Genomic DNA, 20,145 nt, shown 5'->3' with positions numbered 1-20,145 from the left:
TTATGTACTCTGTAAAGCGCTGCGGGAGTTGTCAGTGCTATATACATACATAATAATAATAATTTGGTAGGACATTACACTATGACTATGGTAGGATTAGATTGTGAGCTCCTCTGGGGTCAGTCAGTGACAGGACTATGTACTCTGTAAAGCGCTGCGTGAGATGTCAGTGCTATATAAATACATAATAATATTAATATGGTAGAACATTAGACTATGGGCGCGCAAAAGTCTGCGATCGCGCGAATCGCGTCAAATTGCACGCGCAAAAGTCAGCGAACGGCACTTCACGTGCTAACTGTTTAGCACACCCGTGCTAAACAGTTCGCACCGCTTTGTGAATCAAGCCCTATGACTATGGTAGGATTAGACTGTGAGCACCTCTGAAGACAGTTAGTGACATGACTATGTACTCTGTATAGCGCTGCGGGAGATGTCAGCACTCTATAAATACATAATAATAATAATAATTATATGGTAGGGCATTAGACTATGACTAGGGTAGGATTAGACTGTGAGCTCCTTGAAAACAGTCAGTGATTATGTACTCTGCAAAGCACTGCGGGAGATGTCATTGCTATATAAATACATAATAATAATATAGTAGAACATTAGACTATGACTATGGTAGGAGTAGACTGTGAGCACTGCGGGAGATGCCAGTGCTATAGAAATACATTATTCTTATTATTTATTGTATTTATAAAGTGCCAACATATTATGCAGCGCTGGATACATAATAATAATAATATGTAATACATAATAATAATAACAATAATAAATACATAATAATAATATGGTAGGACATTTAACTATGGTAGGATTAGACTGTGAGCACCTTTGAAGACAGTCAGTGACTATGTACTCTGTAAAGCGCTGCGGGAGATGTCAGCGCTATGTAAATACTAAATAATATTAATACCTGTGCTAAAGGCTATAATCTGTACATGGGTTTAGCTACCTGTATTTTCCTGGCTTCCCTCTCTGATCACTAGAGGGCACTGCTCATCACACCCAAGCTGCTGTTGGCTGCCATGTGTCCTGATAGGCTGGCTGTATCATGGTTGCATTATACATAATACAGCAAAGTCCCCGTTATCCAGAATTTAGGCAACAGAAGCCTCTACTAACCAGCATGCCTATGGGATTACAGGGAATACAGTGTGGGGATGTTTGTGGGGGTTTTGGAGGCATTTTAAATACTTACCAGGCCTCCAGCGATGTCTGGCAGTCTCCTTGTACCTCCCTGCGGGCTCCAGCGGCTTTCTGGCGCAGTGCACGGAAGCTGGCTTGTCACATGGTATGAGGAGACTGCCAGACATCGCTGGAGGCTCAGTGAGTATTTGCAGGGGGAGATTTATGCTTTTTTAGCCGGTTGCTTGAGCATGTGCTCAACCACATGTATCCAGCATCAGGCGATCCCTGCCGGTTCCAGATACTGGGGACTTTGCTGTATTGCTGTGGTCAGCAGCCAGAATGCCTCTAAGGCTGATAGGTGATGCTAGGCCTCATCCTGGGGGACACCTCTGGACTATGAGGTGAAGAGGGGCCTGAGGTGAGGGAGGGTGAGCAGCGGGAAATGATGGTGTCCTGAGAGTATAATTATTCTTTCATTAATAATATAGTGGGATTCCCCCAGAAAAGTTTCATTTCAGTGTTGGATAGTGTGCGGAAGAGCTGGAACCTTTGTCACATTATAAATGGCCCCTGGATTCTGATTGGGGAGATTGCCACAAACTTCCTTTCCCAGCCACAGAGATTAGGAAGTGAGGTGACATTGCTGCTGACAGGGCCAATGACAATAAAGGTAATCACTTTAGTATGAGTTAGAACATCATAAGTATTTAAGCGTAAACGCATAAACTGACCTGTGGGAACCATCCACTTTTGTGAAGGCAGCAAGACAACATGCAAGACAAGACACAGAACATGTACACCACTCTTTTCTCTTGAGGCCGGTTTCACACCAGCAACCAGCGTTTTGATTGCGGTGCGATTGGAAAATCGCATCACACCGCAACGCTAAAAACAGGCTTTGTAGATACCTGCGGTAATGATCTTGCAAATAATTCATGGCAGCAATTCAATTCATAAGTGAAGCTCTCTAGCGCTCACTTCCTGTGGCGGAAATAGGCATCAAAAGCAAGTGTATTGAAAAGTATTGCTTCCGCGCAATACTATGTGCACCGCAAATAAGTATGTGCACCGCAACGCGAAAATGTTTAAAATATCTGCCATTGACTTACATGGTTTCCGGGCAACACGGATGTTGACCCATAATGTGCTGATGCTTTTGCGTCAGATGCGATGCTTCCAGTGCATTGCACCACATCAGGTATGAAATGTCCCATAGACTTTCATTGCTTTTTAGCTTTACCCTGTGGTAAAAACTGGTAAAGCAACGCATTGAAAACACTCTGGTGTGAAGGGGCCTGACTCAAAGCCCCTGAGCTGCAGCCACTAGGGCGCACTCTGCAGGAAGTAGCAGTGTTAGGGAGTATTGCCCAAGGTCTCCTTACTGAATAGGTGCTTGCTTACTGAACAGGAAGAGCCGAGATTCAAACCCTGGTCTCCCGTGCCTGAGGCAGAGCCCTAGTCAGTACAACAAACACCAGCAAGATACTGGAATCCTCACAGGCCAAACGTTTAATGGTGCCCGCAGCAACAATCTATGCCCCCCAATATTTCTTTTGTACTATGTGCAGCGCTACAGAGGTTGTTGGCACTAAATAAATAAAAATAGCAACTGAATACAAAGCAGGAAAGTCTATGAGATGCACGCTGGCACTTGCTCTTATGTGAGAAAGCATCCAAATCCCTCTAGCCTTGCATGGCATGCGTGACACGATTTTTTGCTGCTTACCATCAATTTTCTTTTTCCTCGCATGCAAATTTGGAGGCAGTCTATTGACTTCAATAGGCTACGCTTTTTTTTTCATTCAAATTCGCATGTGGATCTTCCCTAGTGGAAATGAGCCCTAAATCTTCACTAAGCCTGATACCGATCAAAGCAAATTCTCCCAGCTGTCATGAGAGTTAGAGGGAATGATACTTATTACTTCTGGGACTAAACTTTTTAGGTTCAATAATCTGTTCTTTAGCTGTGCTTGCCTACAGCTGTGCACCTATCCATGCAGGCTTAGGACCAACTGGGCTGCAGTTGTGTCTTGCGAATAGGGAAGGAAAATAATTCAGAAGTGTTTCTAACCCCTTTACTACACTGTCCAAAACTAACATGTTTTCTTAGAATTTGGCTTTAAAGTCGGACTCCAGATAAATGTATAGAGCACAGTGGGGGGTGGTTAATATTTTTATCTGGGTTGTGACAGATGGCTCTATGCCTGTTGTAGGCCCCAATCCAGAGACGGGACAAGGTCCTCCAGCACCTAAGGCTGAGACATCAAAGTGCGCCCCTCCATCCCTCCACCCCAGCTCCCACTCTCTGCTTCAAACACATTAGGGAAATGATAGCTGATTGAGTTGTGCGCCCTCTCCTACACTACGCCCTGAGGCTGCAGCCTCTCTTGCCTCTGCCTCCGCCCAACACTGCCTCTCTCCTCCCATACTTCCAATCCATGGTGACAGCCATCATGTGGTACTAAAGAGAGCAAATATGGCTATCCTTGATACCCCTTCCACTGCCTGCTCCTTTCTGCCTGCTTTCTCTCTCTAGATTGTACACAGTGACATATTCCTGTGGCTACACACATAATATGGGGCGGGCCCATTCACCATAACTTCTTTAGTTTATTTGTTTTATCAAAATTCTTATTCGGTAAGTTTGTCAGCACAAAGGTGGTGTCAGTGTAGCATACGTGTAAACATTTTGTGGGGAAATGTGGGCACAGGGTCAAACCAAGAAATGGCTTGTATTAACAAGCCATTTCTTGGTTTGACCCCGTGCCTAAATTTCCCCACAAAATTTTTACACGTATGCTTTACTATTCCCCCTCCAGGTCGCCATGGACTCAGGGAAAAGACGTAATTCAGCTGCCAGTTATTGCTGGCGGATGAATTACGCTGTTTATAAACGCTGTTTCTTTTGACGGTGCCCGAACTTGTTATTGAGCACCGCTATAGCCGTAATTCACATTATGGCCTTTGGCGGCACATGGTGCGCCCACATTTCCCTGTGCTGTTTTGTGCTGTTTCGGTCAGCGTACGCCATTATGAATTTACTGTGTTTACTGACTTGCAGCATATAGGACTAACTGCGGTGGCTGAAGAAGAGACTGTTTTCATTATGTAGTTGCTTTGAGGGTCTGGAATGCAATTCATAACACTACTCTGCTGACCAGCTTCTATACTGCAACCATTGAGTCCATCCTTTGTTCTTCAGTCATTGTCTGGTATGCTAGTGCGATGGCCAGTGACAGGCATAAGCTGCAGAGAGTCATTACTGATGCGGAGAGGATCATCGGATCGCCGCTGCCATCTCTTGATCTCCTCCCCTCTGCTAGGATGAAGTCGAGGACCACCAGGATCTCTCGCGACCCCACCCACCCTGGCAGTCGCTACTCCTCTCGTCGAGTCACCACTATAGCACTGTTCCATCCAAAACCACCAGGCGCAGGAACTCCTTCTTCCCCCAAGTAGTTCTGCTGCTAAATTAGTGGAGTAGTACTTGGTCAGGAAACCTGTCAGCCGCTCATTGATCCACACGCCACATAGGTCAGTACGGCCACACAGCCGATTTGAGACCTTTTGAACTAAATTACTTTATGTAGGCCCCACAGGCTTTCTCTAACTGTTGACCTCCGGGTAAATTTAACTTTGAACACTTGCAAATGTCTGTCTTGTCTGCACATCTGTTTGCCTCTCTATGTACTTGCCTACGCCATGTGAACCAGGTGAAATTTGCCTTCTTAAAACAGAAGGAAATTTTCATTAATTCAGCTATAAGTGAACATTAGTGGTTACCCACAATGCTCCACTACTGAATATGCAAATTATCCCTTTTCGCCCTTGTAAGCAAGGCAAGCATCCAGAACCGCTAGTGTATAGCAAGCCTATAGCTTTAAATATTACACAGCCACATCAACCCCGCTGTATGGTATAGGGCTTGGACCAGTACAACAGACTAAACAAGCCCTATCCCTTACAGCCATATCAATCCCTGTCATGTACTGATGAGGGCCAAAAGCCCGAAACAGGCTGTCTACATGTGGGGTTGATGTGGCAGTGTAATATTTAAAGCTATAGGCTTGCTATACACCAGCGGTTCTGGATGCTTGCCTTGCTTACAAGGGCGAAAAGGGATCATTTGCATATTAAACAGTGGAGCATTGTGGGTAACCACTAATGTTCACTTATAGCTGAATTAATGCAAATTTCCTTCTGTTTTAAGAGTCCAAATTTCACCTAGCATTGCTTATTAGTAGAGATGGCCCGAACCTTCGATTTTCAGTTCGTGAACTTCCGCAAACGTTTGCGAAAATGCAAACTTTCGCGAACCGCAATAGACTTTAATAGGGAGGCGAACTTTGAAAACTAACATTTATGATGGCCACAAAAGTGATAGAAAAGATGTTTCAAGGGGTCTAACATCTGAGTTTTTGCATGGATGAGTGGGATACACACCAAAGGTCCCTGGGAAAAATCAGGATTTGATGCACAGCAGTGTTTTAAGGGCAGAAATCACATTGCATGCTAAATTGGAGGCCTAAAGTGCTTTAAAACATCTTGCATGTGTATACATCAATCAGGTAGTGTAATTAGTGTACTGCTTCACACTGACAGAGCAAACTCACTGTGTAACGCACCGCAAACAGCTGTTTGTGTAGTGACGGCCGTGCTGGACTGGTGCGCACCATGGCCAGAGTGCAGGCCATGGCGTTTTTCAAGCCCATATGGTCGGGGTGAGGTAGCTGAATGACAGAACAACAGTGACTGAGTGTCCAGCTGATCGAATTTGGTCTGTCCACAATGAAGCAATGACCTTATCTATTTTCTTGGGTCAGGTGTGCCCCCCAACCCCAAAACACTCATATAGCCGTCGGTCATTGCTTAATTGTGATACACAAGCCCCTTCACCGCGGCAAGGTAACAATCATGAAGGGGAATTGACACATGTACATGCCTTTTGTTTTGTTGTTGCAGGCTTGCAGCTGCAGTGCTGCCAGAAAAATTAGGCAGGCATGTACACGCACCAGAAAAATTATTATAGCGGCCGCTGCTAGCAGCGGCCTTAAAAATTCAGGAATCCGCCTGGAGTCCTGGTGGACCCTGTTGGTGGTGGCGGAGAAGGCAGTCAAGTGGCCTGCAGGCAGAGATGCTGTGTGGGGAACGACTTAGTCTTGGGGCAGGCAGTCACACGGCGTGCAGGCAGAGATGCTGTGTGGGGGGACTGTCTTAGTCTTCGGGCAGGCATGAGCGTGCTTTGCAGACCAGGCATCCATGGTCAGATGGACCCTTGACCCAATTCTGTGTGCCAGAGATGTCACCACTTGCCTTTCAACATCACGGTACAGTTTAGGTATCGCCTTTTTTGAGAAGTAATTGCAGCCTGGTATCTTCCACTGCGGTGTGTGGCTTTGCTTTTGTGTGCTGCTTTTCCTCAGGTGGTCATCCCATTGCAGTTTGTGCTTTGTTCTCATGTGCCTTCGTAAGGTAGTTGTCCCTACGCGGGTCTTGGTCTTTCCACGGCTCAATTTTCGGTGGCAGAGAGTACAGATGGCATTGCTCTCATCTGAGGCAGACACACAAAAAATGTTCCACACCGCTGAGCCCTGTGATGATGGCACTTTGGTGGTGGCGGCCGACTGAGTGTTAAGTGGGGTGCCAGAATCAGAGCAGGAGGAGGAAGATATGTCACGCTTCCGTGCGGAAGCTGAGAAAGATGAGGTGTTCTGTGTTAAATAGTCAACTACGTCCTGACAATATTGGGGGTTGATGGCATGTGCCTTCTTCTGAACACTGTACTTTGGTCAAGGGCCGCATGAAATCACGACAGCGTGACCTTGAACAGACCTGCCAGGTGGCCTGCCTCTGGCTCTGCCTTTTGTTTTGTCCATATTGGGGGGGATGAAGTGAAAGGTATGCACTGACTTGACTAATACAATGTACGGTTACACAGGTGCAGTGAACAGGTTGCAGTGACTGCTGGTACAACCATGTGCGGTTGCACAGGTGCAGTGAACAGGTTGCAGTAACTGGTATTACAAATGTGCAGCTGTCACACACAGGAACCTTGAACAGGTGCAGCGACTGGTGGTGGTATATAAAGCTGTGTGCGCTCACGTAGGTAGGTAGGTGCACTGAACAGTGAACAGGTGCAGTGATTGGGATTACAGATGTGCAGCTGCCTGACACACACACACACACACACACACACATACACACATACATACCGTGAACAGGTGCAATGACTGGTGGTATTAACAATGTGTGCACTCACGTAGGTAGGTAGGTAGGTAGGTGCACTGCACAGTGAACAGGTGCAGTGATTGGGATTACAAATTTGCAGCTGCCTGTCACACACACACACAGGTACCGTGAACAGAATAGGTGCAATGACTGGTGGTATTAACAATGCGTGCGCTCACGTAGGTATAGGTAGGTAGGTGCACTGAACAGTGAACAGGTGCAGTGATTGGGATTACAAATTTGCAGCTGCCTGTCACACACACACACAGGTACCGTGAACAGAATAGGTGCAATGACTGGTGGTATTAACAATGCGTGCGCTCACGTAGGTATAGGTAGGTAGGTGCACTGAACAGTGAACAGGTGCAGTGATTGGGATTACAAATGTGCAGCTGCCTGTCACACACACACACACACACACACACACACACACACACACACAGGTACCGTGAACCGGTGCAATGACTGGTGGTATTAACAATGTGTGCACTCACTTAGGTAGGTAGGTAGGTAGGTGCACTGAACAGTGAACAGGTGCAGTGATTGGGATTACAAATGTGCAGCTGCCTGTCACACACACAGGTAGTCACTGAATGTGCTGGGCCTGGCAGTGGCACAGTAGGAATTACCAAGGCTGTCTATGCAACACAAGTGTCTTTGGGACACACACACACACACACACACACACACACACACACACACACACACACACACACAAAAATAGATCACAAGTACAACATTAGCTCTCAAAAGAGCTGTTGAGGGGTGCTTTTTTAGCAATAAGAATCAGCAAGGAGCAAGCTAACAAGCCTACAAGCTCTCTCTGCAGCAGCAGTTCTCCCTTCTCTAATTACTGCAGGCACACGAGTGAGTCCAATGCCTGACGCTGCCTGCCTTTTGTAAGGGGGGTGGGGCTCCAGGAGGGAGTGTAGCCTGATTGGCTACAATGTGCCTGCTGACTCTGATGTAGAGGGTCAAAGTTGACCCTAATGATGCACTATGGGGGTGAATCGAACGTCCGGAAAAGTTTGCGGTTCTCCGTGATTGCAAACCACGGAAGTTCGCCGGTTCCCGTTCACCGGCGAACAGTTCGGGCCATCTCTACTTATTAGTAGGAGGGCTTTTCGGTCTCTTTTATCCCCATATACATTCCTAGTAGTTTGAGTCCATGTGAACCACAAATAATTCCGAGTACGACTCCTGTCGCACGTGGCGAATAAAGCTAATTCTGATACTCATTACATTACCATCACTCCTTTACTGACATACATTTCCAACTGCCAGATACACTATAAATCCGCTTACTTGCCTACATCACCACCACAGTATAGTGAACTAAGAGAGGACTGCTGTTCCAAGGGGAAGTGGCCCAGGGGACAATAGGTGGCAGTATAAAACGTTGGGCATAGTCACAACAGAATGGGGGCAATCCCAAAAAAGAGAGAAAATGTATTGGAGGACTGGGGCTATGGCAGAACATTATTATTATTATTATTATTATTATTATTATTATTATTATTTAGTATTTATATAGTGCCAACATCTTCCGCAGCGCTGTACAGAGTGTATATAGTCTTGTCACTAACTGTCCCTCGAAGGAGCTCACAATCTAGTCCCTACCATAGTCATATGTCCACATTGTGTAGTATATGTACTGTAGTCTAGGGCCAATTTTTAGGTGGGGGGAGCCAATTAACTTATCTGTATGTTTTTGAGATGTGGGAGGAAACCCACGCAGACACAGGGAGTACATACAAACTCCTTGCAGATAGTGCCCTGGCTGGGATTCGAACCAGGGACCCAGCGCTGCAAGGCGAGAGAGCTAACCACTACGCCACCGTACTGAACATGGTGCCAGGCTGTAGGAGGAATGGGGAAATAAATATAAAATCTACTGCCAATTCTACAAAGGGAATGGAGGGTGGGTGGGTGGTTGAGTTTAAGGTGGCCACACACCATACAATTTTTTAAATATCTGTTCAATTTAAGAATTGCAATCAATTTTTCTGACTGATTGTAACATTTCAAAAATATGACCAATGTACCACACACCTATGTTAAATGTTTTCCCCAATTATGATAAAAATGATTGGATACTCTGGCAAAATTGCTAGGGTGTGTATATTAATAAATTGGCAATCTAACACACACCATACAATCTTTAGAAAGATTGAAGAAAAATATCTGGCATTCCGGATCGATGAAAATAGAAGAAAACAGGAAATCCGATCGGATTTTTCAGTCGAATGAAAAAAAGCTTTCGATTTTTTTCAGGAGATACGATCGTTTTTATCGAATTACCGTAAAATCGGATCATTTTATTGTATCGTGTGTGGCCACCATTAGGGAGATATACACTGCTTAAAAAAATAAATAAAGGGAACACTTAAACAACACAATGTAACTCCAAGTCAATCACACTTCTGTGAAATCAAGCTGTCCACTTAGGTAGCAACACTGAATGACAATAAATTTCACATGCTGTTGTACAAATGGAATAGACAACAAGTGGAAATTATAGCCCATTAGCAAGACATCCCCAATGAAGGAGTGGTTTTGCAGGTGGTGACCACAGACCACTTCTCAGTTCCTATGCTTTTGAGCTGATGTTTTGGTCACTTTTGAATGCTGGTGCTGCTTTCACTCTAGTGATAGCATGAGACGGAGTCTACAACCCACACAAGTGGCTCAGAATCAGGGGCGGACTGACGAGGGCCCGTGGTCAAGGGTGGGCCCGCCAGAGCGATGTGTGCAGGAGAGGAGGGGAGGCAGCACAGAGAAGAGGGAGCAGTGGGCACCCCCCCTTCCCTTACCTTGGGGCTCCCTTTTCCTTGCTCTCCCCTCCAGAACTAAGTTTTGTGGCAGCGTCTGGCAGCGGACGAGACTTATCTCTGCCTCGTTTCAAGTGCCAAATTAAGTTCTGCGTGCCGCTGCTCTGGTCTAGACCAGACCAGAGAAGTGGCAATGCAGAGCTTCCCATTGCGCGGGAACAAGGAGGATGTAAGTACCGCCCGCTGCCAAAAAACTTAGTTCTGGAGGGGAGAGCGAGGAAAGGGGGGCCCTAAGGTAAGGGAAGGGGGGAAACGGCCCCCTTCCCTGCCGCTGTGCCCACCGCTCCCCCTTCTCTGCGTTGCCTCCCCTCCTGCTGGGGGGACACCTAAAGTCCTGGCTTCCTATTATGGGGACATCTATACACCTGGCTACATATACTGGGGATACCTATAGACTTGCCTCCCTATTCTGGGGCACCTATAGACTTGACTATACTGGGGCCACCTATACACCTGGCTGCATATACTGGGGACACCTATAGACCTGGCTACATATACTGGGGGCACCTATAGACCTGGCCACATATACTGGGGACACCTATTCACCTGACTATCTGTACCTACAGGCCTGGCTACCTATTCTGGGGACACCTTTAGACCTAGCTACCTATTTTGGGGACACCTTTAGACCTGGTTACCTATACTGGGGCACCTATTTGGGGGTAACTGCTGCCATATTAACTGTATTTTTGGGGAACTGCTTCTGCCAGATTAAGTGTATTTTGGGGAACAGCTGCCAGATTATGTGTATTTTGGGGGAACCACTACTGCCAGATTATATGTATTTTAGGTGATCCGCTGCCAGATTACCCATATTTTGGGGAAACGCTGCCAAATTATGTGTATGTTGGCATATTATCTGTATTTTGTAAGAACTTCTGCCAAATTGCATGGATTTTTGGTGAAGTCAGATTACATTGTCAGATTACATGTATTTTGGGGGGAAAAACTATGGCAGAGCTCAAACTTCTCTGGCAGACTTTTTACACCACTGCTAAGGTCATGAATATTTGGCCCCACTCATGACCACGCCTACATTCTGTTGCGTGACCACACCTATTTTTCGGTGCACTGCGCTACACACGGCGCAGGGGTTTTTATATCTTTGTAAAAAATTACATGAAAGGTTGGCAACACTGGTATTATGGGGCCCCATAATCTCCTATTGCCCGGGGGCCCCATGAGTTGTCAGTCCACCCCTGTCAAGAATGGCACATCAACGCGAGCTGTGGCAAGGTTTACTGTGTCTTTCAGTGTAGTGTCCAGAGCATGGAAGTGCTACCTGGAGACAGGCCAGTACATCAGGAGACATGGAGTAGGCCGTAGGAGGGCAACAACCGAGCAGCGGGACTGCTACCTCCAACCTTGTGCAAGGAGGAACAGGAGGTGCACTGCCAGAGCCCTGCAAAATGACCTCCAGCGGGTCACAAATGTGCATATGTCTGCTCAAACGGACAGAAACAGACTCCATGAGGGTGGTATGAGGGCCCGACTTCCACAGGTGGGGAACACCGTGCAGGAAGTTTAGCATTTGCCAAAGAACACTAAGATTGGCAAATTCGCTGCTGGCGTCCTGTGCTCTTCACAGATGAAAGCAGGTTCACACTGAGCACATGTGACAGACATGATAGTGTCTGGAAACGCAGTGGAGAAAGTTCTGCTGCCTGCAACATCCTCCAACATGATCGGTTTGGCAGTGGGTCAGTAATGGTGTGGGGTGGCATTTCTTTGGGGGGCCACACAGCCCTCCATGTGCTCACCAGTGATAGCCTGACTACCATTAGGTAGGTATGCTGGCGCGGTTGGCCCTGGGTTCCTCCTAATGCAAGACAATGCAAGACCTCATGTGGCTGGAGTGTGTCAGCAGTTCCTGCAAGTTCATGCTATGGACTGGCTTGCCTGTTCCCCAGACCTGAATCCAATTGAGCACATCTGGGACATCATGTCTTGCTCCATCCACCAATGCCACGTTGCACCACAGACTGTGCAGGAATTGGTGGATGCTTTGGTCCAGGTCTGGGAGGAGATCACTCAGGAAACCATCCACCACCTTATCAGGAGCATGCCCAGACATTGTAGGGAGGTCATACAGGCACATGGAGGCCACACGCACTACTGAGCCCACGGCCGGGTTGAGGCAGAGGCGAGAAAGGCTCCAGCCTTAGGGCGCAGTGTAGGAGGGGGCACACAACTCACTCAGCAATTATTCCCCTATTGTGTTTGAAGCAGAGAGAAATAAGAAAAGGGGATACATGGCAGTGACTGCAAGCCAGATAACTAGAGATTACGGTGTTGGTGGAGTTTGGGGACCCTGGGGGCACCTCTTAGCAATCAGTGTGATGGCTGGGGTGGTAGGGATGGGGCAGGCGCACTTTGGTGTCTCAGCCTCGGGTGCTGAAGGACCTTGTCCCAGCTCTGACTGAGCCCCATTTTGTCTTATTTTAAGGACATTACATTAAAGTTGGATCAGCCTGTGGTGTTTTTTTCCACTTTAATTTTGAGTGTGTTTCCAAATCCAGACCTCCATGCAGGGGCGTAACAATAGGAGTAGCAGAGGTAGCCACCACATTGGCCCCGAAGGGCCCTCCCTCAACTTTAGTGTTAGCTCTCTATTGGTCCTGTGCTCATAATAATGATTTCTATAGATACTTTGAATGATAATAATCATAACAAACTGTTCCCCATCCCTTCTTGCACCTCTGACACTGTAGTTGCCATTGGCAGGTTTTGGTGCACCGTATCAATTGCTATGTATAGGGTCCTTGGGGGGCCCCAATGTAAAACTTGCATCGGGGCCCACAGCTCCTTAGCTACGCCACTGCCTCCTTGGGTTGATACATTTGATTTCCATTGATTATTTTTGTGTGATTTTGTTGTCAGCATGTTCAACTATGTAAAAAAACGAAGTATGAAGTATTTAATAAGAATATTTCATTCATTCAGATTTAGGATTTCTTATTTTTGTGTTCCCTTTTTTTGAGCAGTGTATTTCTGACTACTTGATGGAATAAACTATTGTGAAGCAGATTGGTGCTATTGTATTGGCTTCTACTGAATAATATTTCATGGATTTCCTCCAAACTCTTTGGTTTCATCCCTTATCTAAACAAAAAAAAAAGTAGAATAATTGGCTTCCTCACAAATCAGCCCTGGGACAACTAACTGTTACATGATATGTTGGCAGTGCATAGATTGCACTATTCTACCTATCTATCTATCTATCTATCTATCTATCTATCTATCTATCTATCTATCTATCTATCTATCTATCTATCTATCTATCTATCTGTCTGTCTGTCTGTCTGTCTGTCTGTCTGTCTGTCTGTCTGTCTGTCTGTCTGTCTGTCTGTCTATACACACACACACACACACAACTTATACTTTTTTTTTCCAAACAACTTTATACACAACATCAGCACCACAACCATTTTTTAAACAAGCATCATTCAAATTGAGAGGGTTTTTGTCTTTATTTGCTTTGCCTTTTGTGCTGGTTATTAGCTTGACTAAGTGGCCCGCCAGGCCACCATTACTCTTTTTTTGTGGTTTTTCATTTGCAATACCCACAATCTTGTTACCTCAGAGTGATTTGCAAGGTGAGGTAAGCCATTTGTTTCCAGATACACAGAAAGGTCAGGAAAGTATCCTGTAGCATATTACACAGTCTTTCACTCATACACACATAGTTTATTTTCTTTATTGCCTTCTGCCACTGGAGAAAATAACTTTTTGCAGTGAGCCGCTAAGTACTTCCTGACTGCTGCTGCCATTTTAAACTTCAGTTTATTTTCTCCTCAGTTCAGTACAATTGTATCCTTATTCTAATGCAGAAAATCGCCATATTTTATTTTTTCATACAACAGTGAAGATAATGGGCCAAAACCAATTCACTTTTTCTCCTAAGTTTTCTTCTAGGAGATAATTTTAATCTTCTGTTTAATATAACGATTCTGCAATTGAAAAAGTACCAAAAAGTAGGTGAAAAAGTACTGTTGAAATTATTCTGAGTATTTTCTCAGAGGAGAAAACTTGGAGAAAAGATAAATTGGATTGGGCCCAATATGTTGTGTGTATATTTTTGTTATAGTAGTAAGACAAACACGTGATGATGCACTCAGACTGATAGTTACCCGAGGGAAAATGTAGGGACAACAAATCCCAAACCAACAGGAATTATTTTTGTATTACAGCAATGACATTCATGGAGGTGCTGCTAGGTCTAATATGGTCCCAATGCAGCAGAATTAGCTCCAGCGTACACAGAAATTAAAGTTGACAGTTGTATGCAGCACTTCTATAAAGTGCAGAAGATGCACCATTCAGTTTTGATTGGCCAATCACTAACCAATTGTATCTCTTGTACTATGAGCACTGGCCTGCACAATCTGTTCATAATATTGAAATCCTGCTGGTCCTCATACTATATGGAAGTGGTAAGATTGCCTAATCGTTGCTTAATCCCCTTGGTGTTATGATTGACGAATTTTAGGGTCTAAAGGCAGTGCAATTTTTTTGCACCCTTTCAGAGCCTAAAACCTGGAAAAAAATCATGCTGCAAGAGAAATTTGCAGCAGTTCCAGCAATCACCCACCTCCCTGGTTCCAGCGCTGCAGTTTTCCCTCCATCCTCTGGGTGGCGCTGCAATCCTAAAGTGAGATTGCCGGCTGTCATCATGACAATAGCCGGCGATCTCACCAGGGGGAAGCAGAGCCTCAGAGGAACGGAAGAAGAATAGCGGCCGAAGTTGGGATCCCCTGGGAGGTATGTTGAACCGCCGGCTGCGCGCATTGCTCTGCACACAGCCTCCGTCGGCTACCCCGAGCTCAGGTTGGGACTACCGCTCTGAGCTGCGGTTTTCCGCCCCGACCCTAACTCGGGATTACCGCCAGGGACCTTAATCAAAATTGGATGGGTGCATGCACTCCTTTTAAAGCCTGTCACACACGTTTAATCATGATTGGCAAATCACTAACCACTTTTACTACCTCCATGTAGTATGAGGGCCAATAGATATTGAATACTATGAGTAGATTTTGTAAGTAAACCCTCATACTACATCGAGGTGGTAAAATTGGTCAAGTCTAAGAAGTCATTTTTTGTTTTCCAATACGCCAAGCGTTAAAAAAATAGAGTGGTTATCTATGCAAAAGAGCTTGACGAATTTAGTCTTGTTTACTGAAAAATAAATCTAGGCTAAAACAGCCTAGAAAACGGGGAGATTAGGCTTCTAATGAGGTATAAATACAGGAGAGTTAAAAGGGTAATTTCTTCACTTTCTCTTTTAGGCAGAGTGTGAATTCCTAACAGCAACTGTGACAGTCTGATGCAATCTTAAAAATTAAGCTATTAAACTGAAAAAAAGACTCATGTCCATGTTATTAATGTTCTTTTTATCATCCATATTGTACATATAATAAATTATCTCATAACTTTATTTTCACTTCAGTTCACTTTAAGATTTTTGTACTCAAATGTGCAGTGACAAATCTGACAAAAAGCATAAAGTGAACAACAATACTGTTCCTTAAAGAAACTCAGCATTTCCTTTTTGCTCTAAAAGATTATTTACAGCATAAAACCTACTACCACAAAACAAGTTTTAGCACAACAGCATTCAAACAGTTAAACACAGCACTTTGTTTTTCAGTGGAAAGCTCCTTGCTTTAGTGGGCAGCTTCTGGCCGTAACCGAAGAGGGGATATAGTAGATGTACACAACTCAATTGATGCAAGTATGGAAGTGTGAATGTAATTAAGAGCTCCACAGAAGGTCATGAAGTGAGCTACCAGGTTAGTAGCGTATGTTGTACCATCTACTGCATAGCCGTATTTTTGATATTGGACTTATGGCCAATTTACAAATTTCTCTCGCCCTTATAAAAAGTAAATTCCTATGATAAATTCATATGCCTGTGAAATTATGCTGATGTATTTGAGTGCATATTTAATTGCACACATACGTATCTTGCCTTACTGAAAGTGGAGGATTGTGGCATGGAAAGTAATGGAGCAAATTTCCTGAACTGTCACTTTAGTCCATCCATTAGATGGATAAATAACTAAACCCGACCAACGAGTGGAAGATGGAGTGAGAAAACTATGTAAAAAGGGAAGCAATAAATGACTGCAGATAGAGAAGCAACTGAATATATTTGTGTTATGGTTCCGTACAAAGTATTGCCTGTGTCCATCCATGTGTCCATTCATCCCTCTATGACACTATTTACAACAGAAATGACTTCTACCTATTATGGTGAAGTGGGAATAAAAATGAAATGAATAGTTTTTAGGCCTCATTCACACTATGGGCTTGATTCACTAAGAAAAATAACATGCCTTTTTAGAGTTAAAACACCTTATCAGAGTAGCATAGTGAGCGCTACGAACTTATGCCTGTTAATTGGCAATGACGAGAGCTCCACTCCTCCTGCCCTGAGCCCCTGCGGGTGCAATTACTTTAAAGGACATTATCCCTGCACTTTGATTGGCCCAATAGGCTGCCTGTCAAGTTTCTTGTCAAGTGACAAGCAGCCTATTGTGCCAAGTGCGGGGATAATGTCCTTTGTGATTGGACCCGCAGGGGCTCAGGGCAGGACGAGTTGAGCTCCCACCATTGCCAATTAGCAGAAGTTCGTAGAGCTCGCTATGCTACTCTGATAAGGCATGCCAACTCTGATAAGACATGTCAACCCTGATAAGACATGTTAACTCTGATAAGGCGCGTCAACTCTGATAAGGCATGCTATTTGTCTTAGTGAATCAAGCCCTATATGCATTGCCGTGCCCATTTCACAATGCACGCGGTGTGCTGACACGCAGGAACATCAGAAGTGCATAGAGGTGCAGCTAGGCTAGAGTGACCAGACGTCCCGGATTACCCGGGACGCGTCCCGGATTCGGGGTCCGCTGTCCCAGGCTGCATGAGGTCCCAGGAAACGTCCCGCTTTCAGCAGCGGGACGTCCCGGCCTCGGGACTCTGGTCACTCTATCCTCATGAACTGGCAGCGGCGTCTATAGACGCCGTGCCAGTTCATTGCCCGCAGCCCGACACCGGCAGGCGAGCAGGGCTACAGCAAGATGGCTGCCGAAGCCCTGTACTGGAGACTATTTGTGTCTCCAGTACAGGGCTTCGGGCGCCATCTTGCCGTAGCCCTGTCAGCACGGGAGACAAGCAGGAGGAAGGTAGTCTCGGGAGTAGCGCGCCAGAGGCCTGAGACTTCTGCCAGGTGAGTAAATGCTTTCTTTTCCAGGTGAAATTTGCTCTCATTACGTTTCTTTCCTGGTGAAATGTTTGCCCGTATTGCGTTTCTTTTCTGGTGAAATGTTTGCCTGCATTGCGTTTCTTTTCTGGGGAAATGTTTGCCTGCATTGCGTTTCTTTTCTGGTGAAATGTTTGCCCGCATTGCGTTTCTTTTCTGGTGAAATGTTTGCCCGCATTGCGTTTCTTTTCTGGTGAAATGTTTGCCCGCATTGCGTTTCTTTTCTGGTGAAATGTTTGCCCGCATTGCGTTTACTTTCTGGTAAAATGTTTGCCCGCATTGCGTTTCTTTTCTGGGGAAATGTTTGCCCGCATTGCGTTTCTTTTCTGGGGAAATGTTTGCCCGCATTGCGTTTCTTTTCTGGGGAAATGTTTGCCCGCATTGCGTTAATTTTCTGGTGAAATGTTTGCTCGCATTGCGTTTCTTTTCTGGGGAAATGTTTGCCCGCATTGCGTTTCTTTCCTGGTGAAATGTTTGCTCGCATTGCGTTTCTTTTCTGGTGAAATGTTTGCTCGCATTGCGTTTCTTTTCTGGGGAAATGTTTTCCCGCATTGTGTTTCTTTTCTGGGGAAATGTTTGCCCGCCTTGCGTTTCTTTTCTGGGGAAATGTTTTCCCGCCTTGCGTTTCTTTTCTGGGGAAATGTTTGCCCGCATTGCGTTAATTTTCTGGTGAAATGTTTGCCCGCATTGCAGTAATTTTCTGGTGAAATGTTTGCCCACATTGCAGTAATTTTCTGGTGAAATGTTTGCCCGCATTGCGTTTATTTTGTACTGACATGTTGCCCGCATTGCGTTTATTTTGTACTGACATGTTTGCCCGCATTGCGTTTATTTTGTACTGACATGTTGCCCGCATTGCGTTTATTTTGTGCTGACATGTTGCCCATTGCGTTTATTTTCTGGTGTCCGGGGTAACTGTTACTGCATTTATTATTTAATGGTCATAGATGGCTATGTTTGCTGCTTTGTGGTTACGGTATACTATTACCATCACACATGATGCAAAGTCTCATTTGTCTACATCATGGCGTAAACACTGCTTTCTTATGCCGCGCTGTTACATCATTACGTTAGCTCCGCCCATACAATGTCATGGCCATGCCCATTTTTTGCAGCGGCGCAGCCCCCCCCCTCCCGGTCTTCATCGCTGCGCGCTCCTCAGTCCTCCTCACTTTTCGCCCCCACCCTCCCCGCGCCCCCCTCCCTGTCCCAGGTTGGACCCACAGAAATCTGGTCACTCTAAGCTAGGCCCAGGCAAACCAAGCACTAGCTTGGGGCCTCATCCACAGCAGGGGCCTCCCATGCTGCCAGAGCTGGCTTTCCTGAGACATGTATGGCCATCACTGCCTCCCTGTCACTCACACACAGAGCTCAGATCAGCAGCAGTGTGCACAGAGGGTAGAACAGCGCAGTGACCACAGAGTACACTTCAGATGGGGAAGTGAGGTCATTGCTCATTTCCTGCATTAGAAGTGTGCCACACAGCTACTGTATGCTGTTCTCCTCTCTTTGGGTTGCCACTGATCTGCAGGTCTGTGATTGTCGGGAATAGGAAGGCACGAGGCAGCAGGAAGCTACATACCCCCACACACCGATGCCCTAGAAGGTGGGGGGGGGAGGGGCTGCCTTTGGCTACCTATACTGGGGGTGTCTATCTATACTGGGGACACCTAGACTACCTACACTGGAGAGGACATCTTGGCTATCTTTACTGGGGGACACCTTGGCTACCTATGCTGGAGGGGCTACCTATACTGGGGGTGGCTACCTATACTGGGGAGGTGCATCTTTGGCTACCTATCTGTAGTGAATGGGATCAGCAGTGCAATGCACAGCAGCACGGATGACATGTGATCACAAGCGCTGCGCTACAAATGCATGGCCATCTGAGTTTGGCAATGTGAAAGAAGGAAAAATGTGGTTTTGGAAAATACTGTATACTCAGACTCAGTGTATGACCCAATGTTTGGGAAACATTTACCTAAAAACTTTTTCTTTTTATTAGAGTCATCAATTCAAAACGTTCAAGGGCAGAGACAGTCCACAACAAGCGGAGTAAGAAAATATGTCTGTCCTACAATCGTTAATTTTATTTCAGTATTTCCAATCATAAAAACTGACCTTCATTTGGGAAGAAATACACAACAAATCAACTATACTCAGTTAATTCCTTTCAGTGAATAGCAGGAAGTCCAACGACACATGCAGTCCTGGAATTTACCAATACGATGCTGCTGCAGTTACAAGGAATACACCTTATAGCAGAATATATTGATAAATTGATATCCCATGTATAGTGCCTAAATATAAACGGTCCAGTGACTGATCAAACCAAAGAAATACATCTGCCTAGGGCTAAAGCCTCCTTCACATGCTAGTTTAAACTTGGTTGAGGTAACCGATGATGCCACCTCTGCCGAGGCTCTAGCGTGAGTAAGGAGGCCCCTGACGCCGCGGCCGTGGCTGAGAGCATTGTTCTCCTCACTCACCCCCCACCCTCTGTGATGCTCACCGTGTGCCTCTCCTTCATCCTCTGCTTCCCCCCCCCCCCCAAATAGCAGCAGATTGCGTCACTAGCCTGAAGATTAGTTACACATCTGTACAGGCTCGGCCCCGCTCCTTAGTGTGTTCAAGACTTTAAAGAGAATCTGAGACTAAAAGAAAATAAGAAGTTATACTTTTTGGGCTCCC

At 45.6% G+C, this 20,145-nt stretch overlaps 1 long non-coding RNA gene across 1 annotated transcript in view; it reads left to right on the top strand.

The window, feature by feature from the left end:
• LOC137561168 (uncharacterized) overlaps positions 1-19,636 on the top strand; it is a 100,493-nt gene extending 80,857 nt beyond the window's left edge. The window contains exons 2-3 of the long non-coding RNA XR_011029904.1: positions 15,844-15,985; positions 19,460-19,636. This is a non-coding gene — a long non-coding RNA (uncharacterized lncRNA). The remainder of the gene's footprint in view (positions 1-15,843; positions 15,986-19,459) is intronic.
• The last annotated feature ends 509 nt before the right edge of the window (positions 19,637-20,145 follow it).

This window comes from Hyperolius riggenbachi, chromosome 3 (assembly GCF_040937935.1).
Source record: "Hyperolius riggenbachi isolate aHypRig1 chromosome 3, aHypRig1.pri, whole genome shotgun sequence".
Lineage (NCBI taxonomy): Eukaryota > Metazoa > Chordata > Amphibia > Anura > Hyperoliidae > Hyperolius > Hyperolius riggenbachi.
Note: the sequence above shows the minus strand (reverse complement) of the source record. Positions and strands in the feature narration are given on the sequence as shown.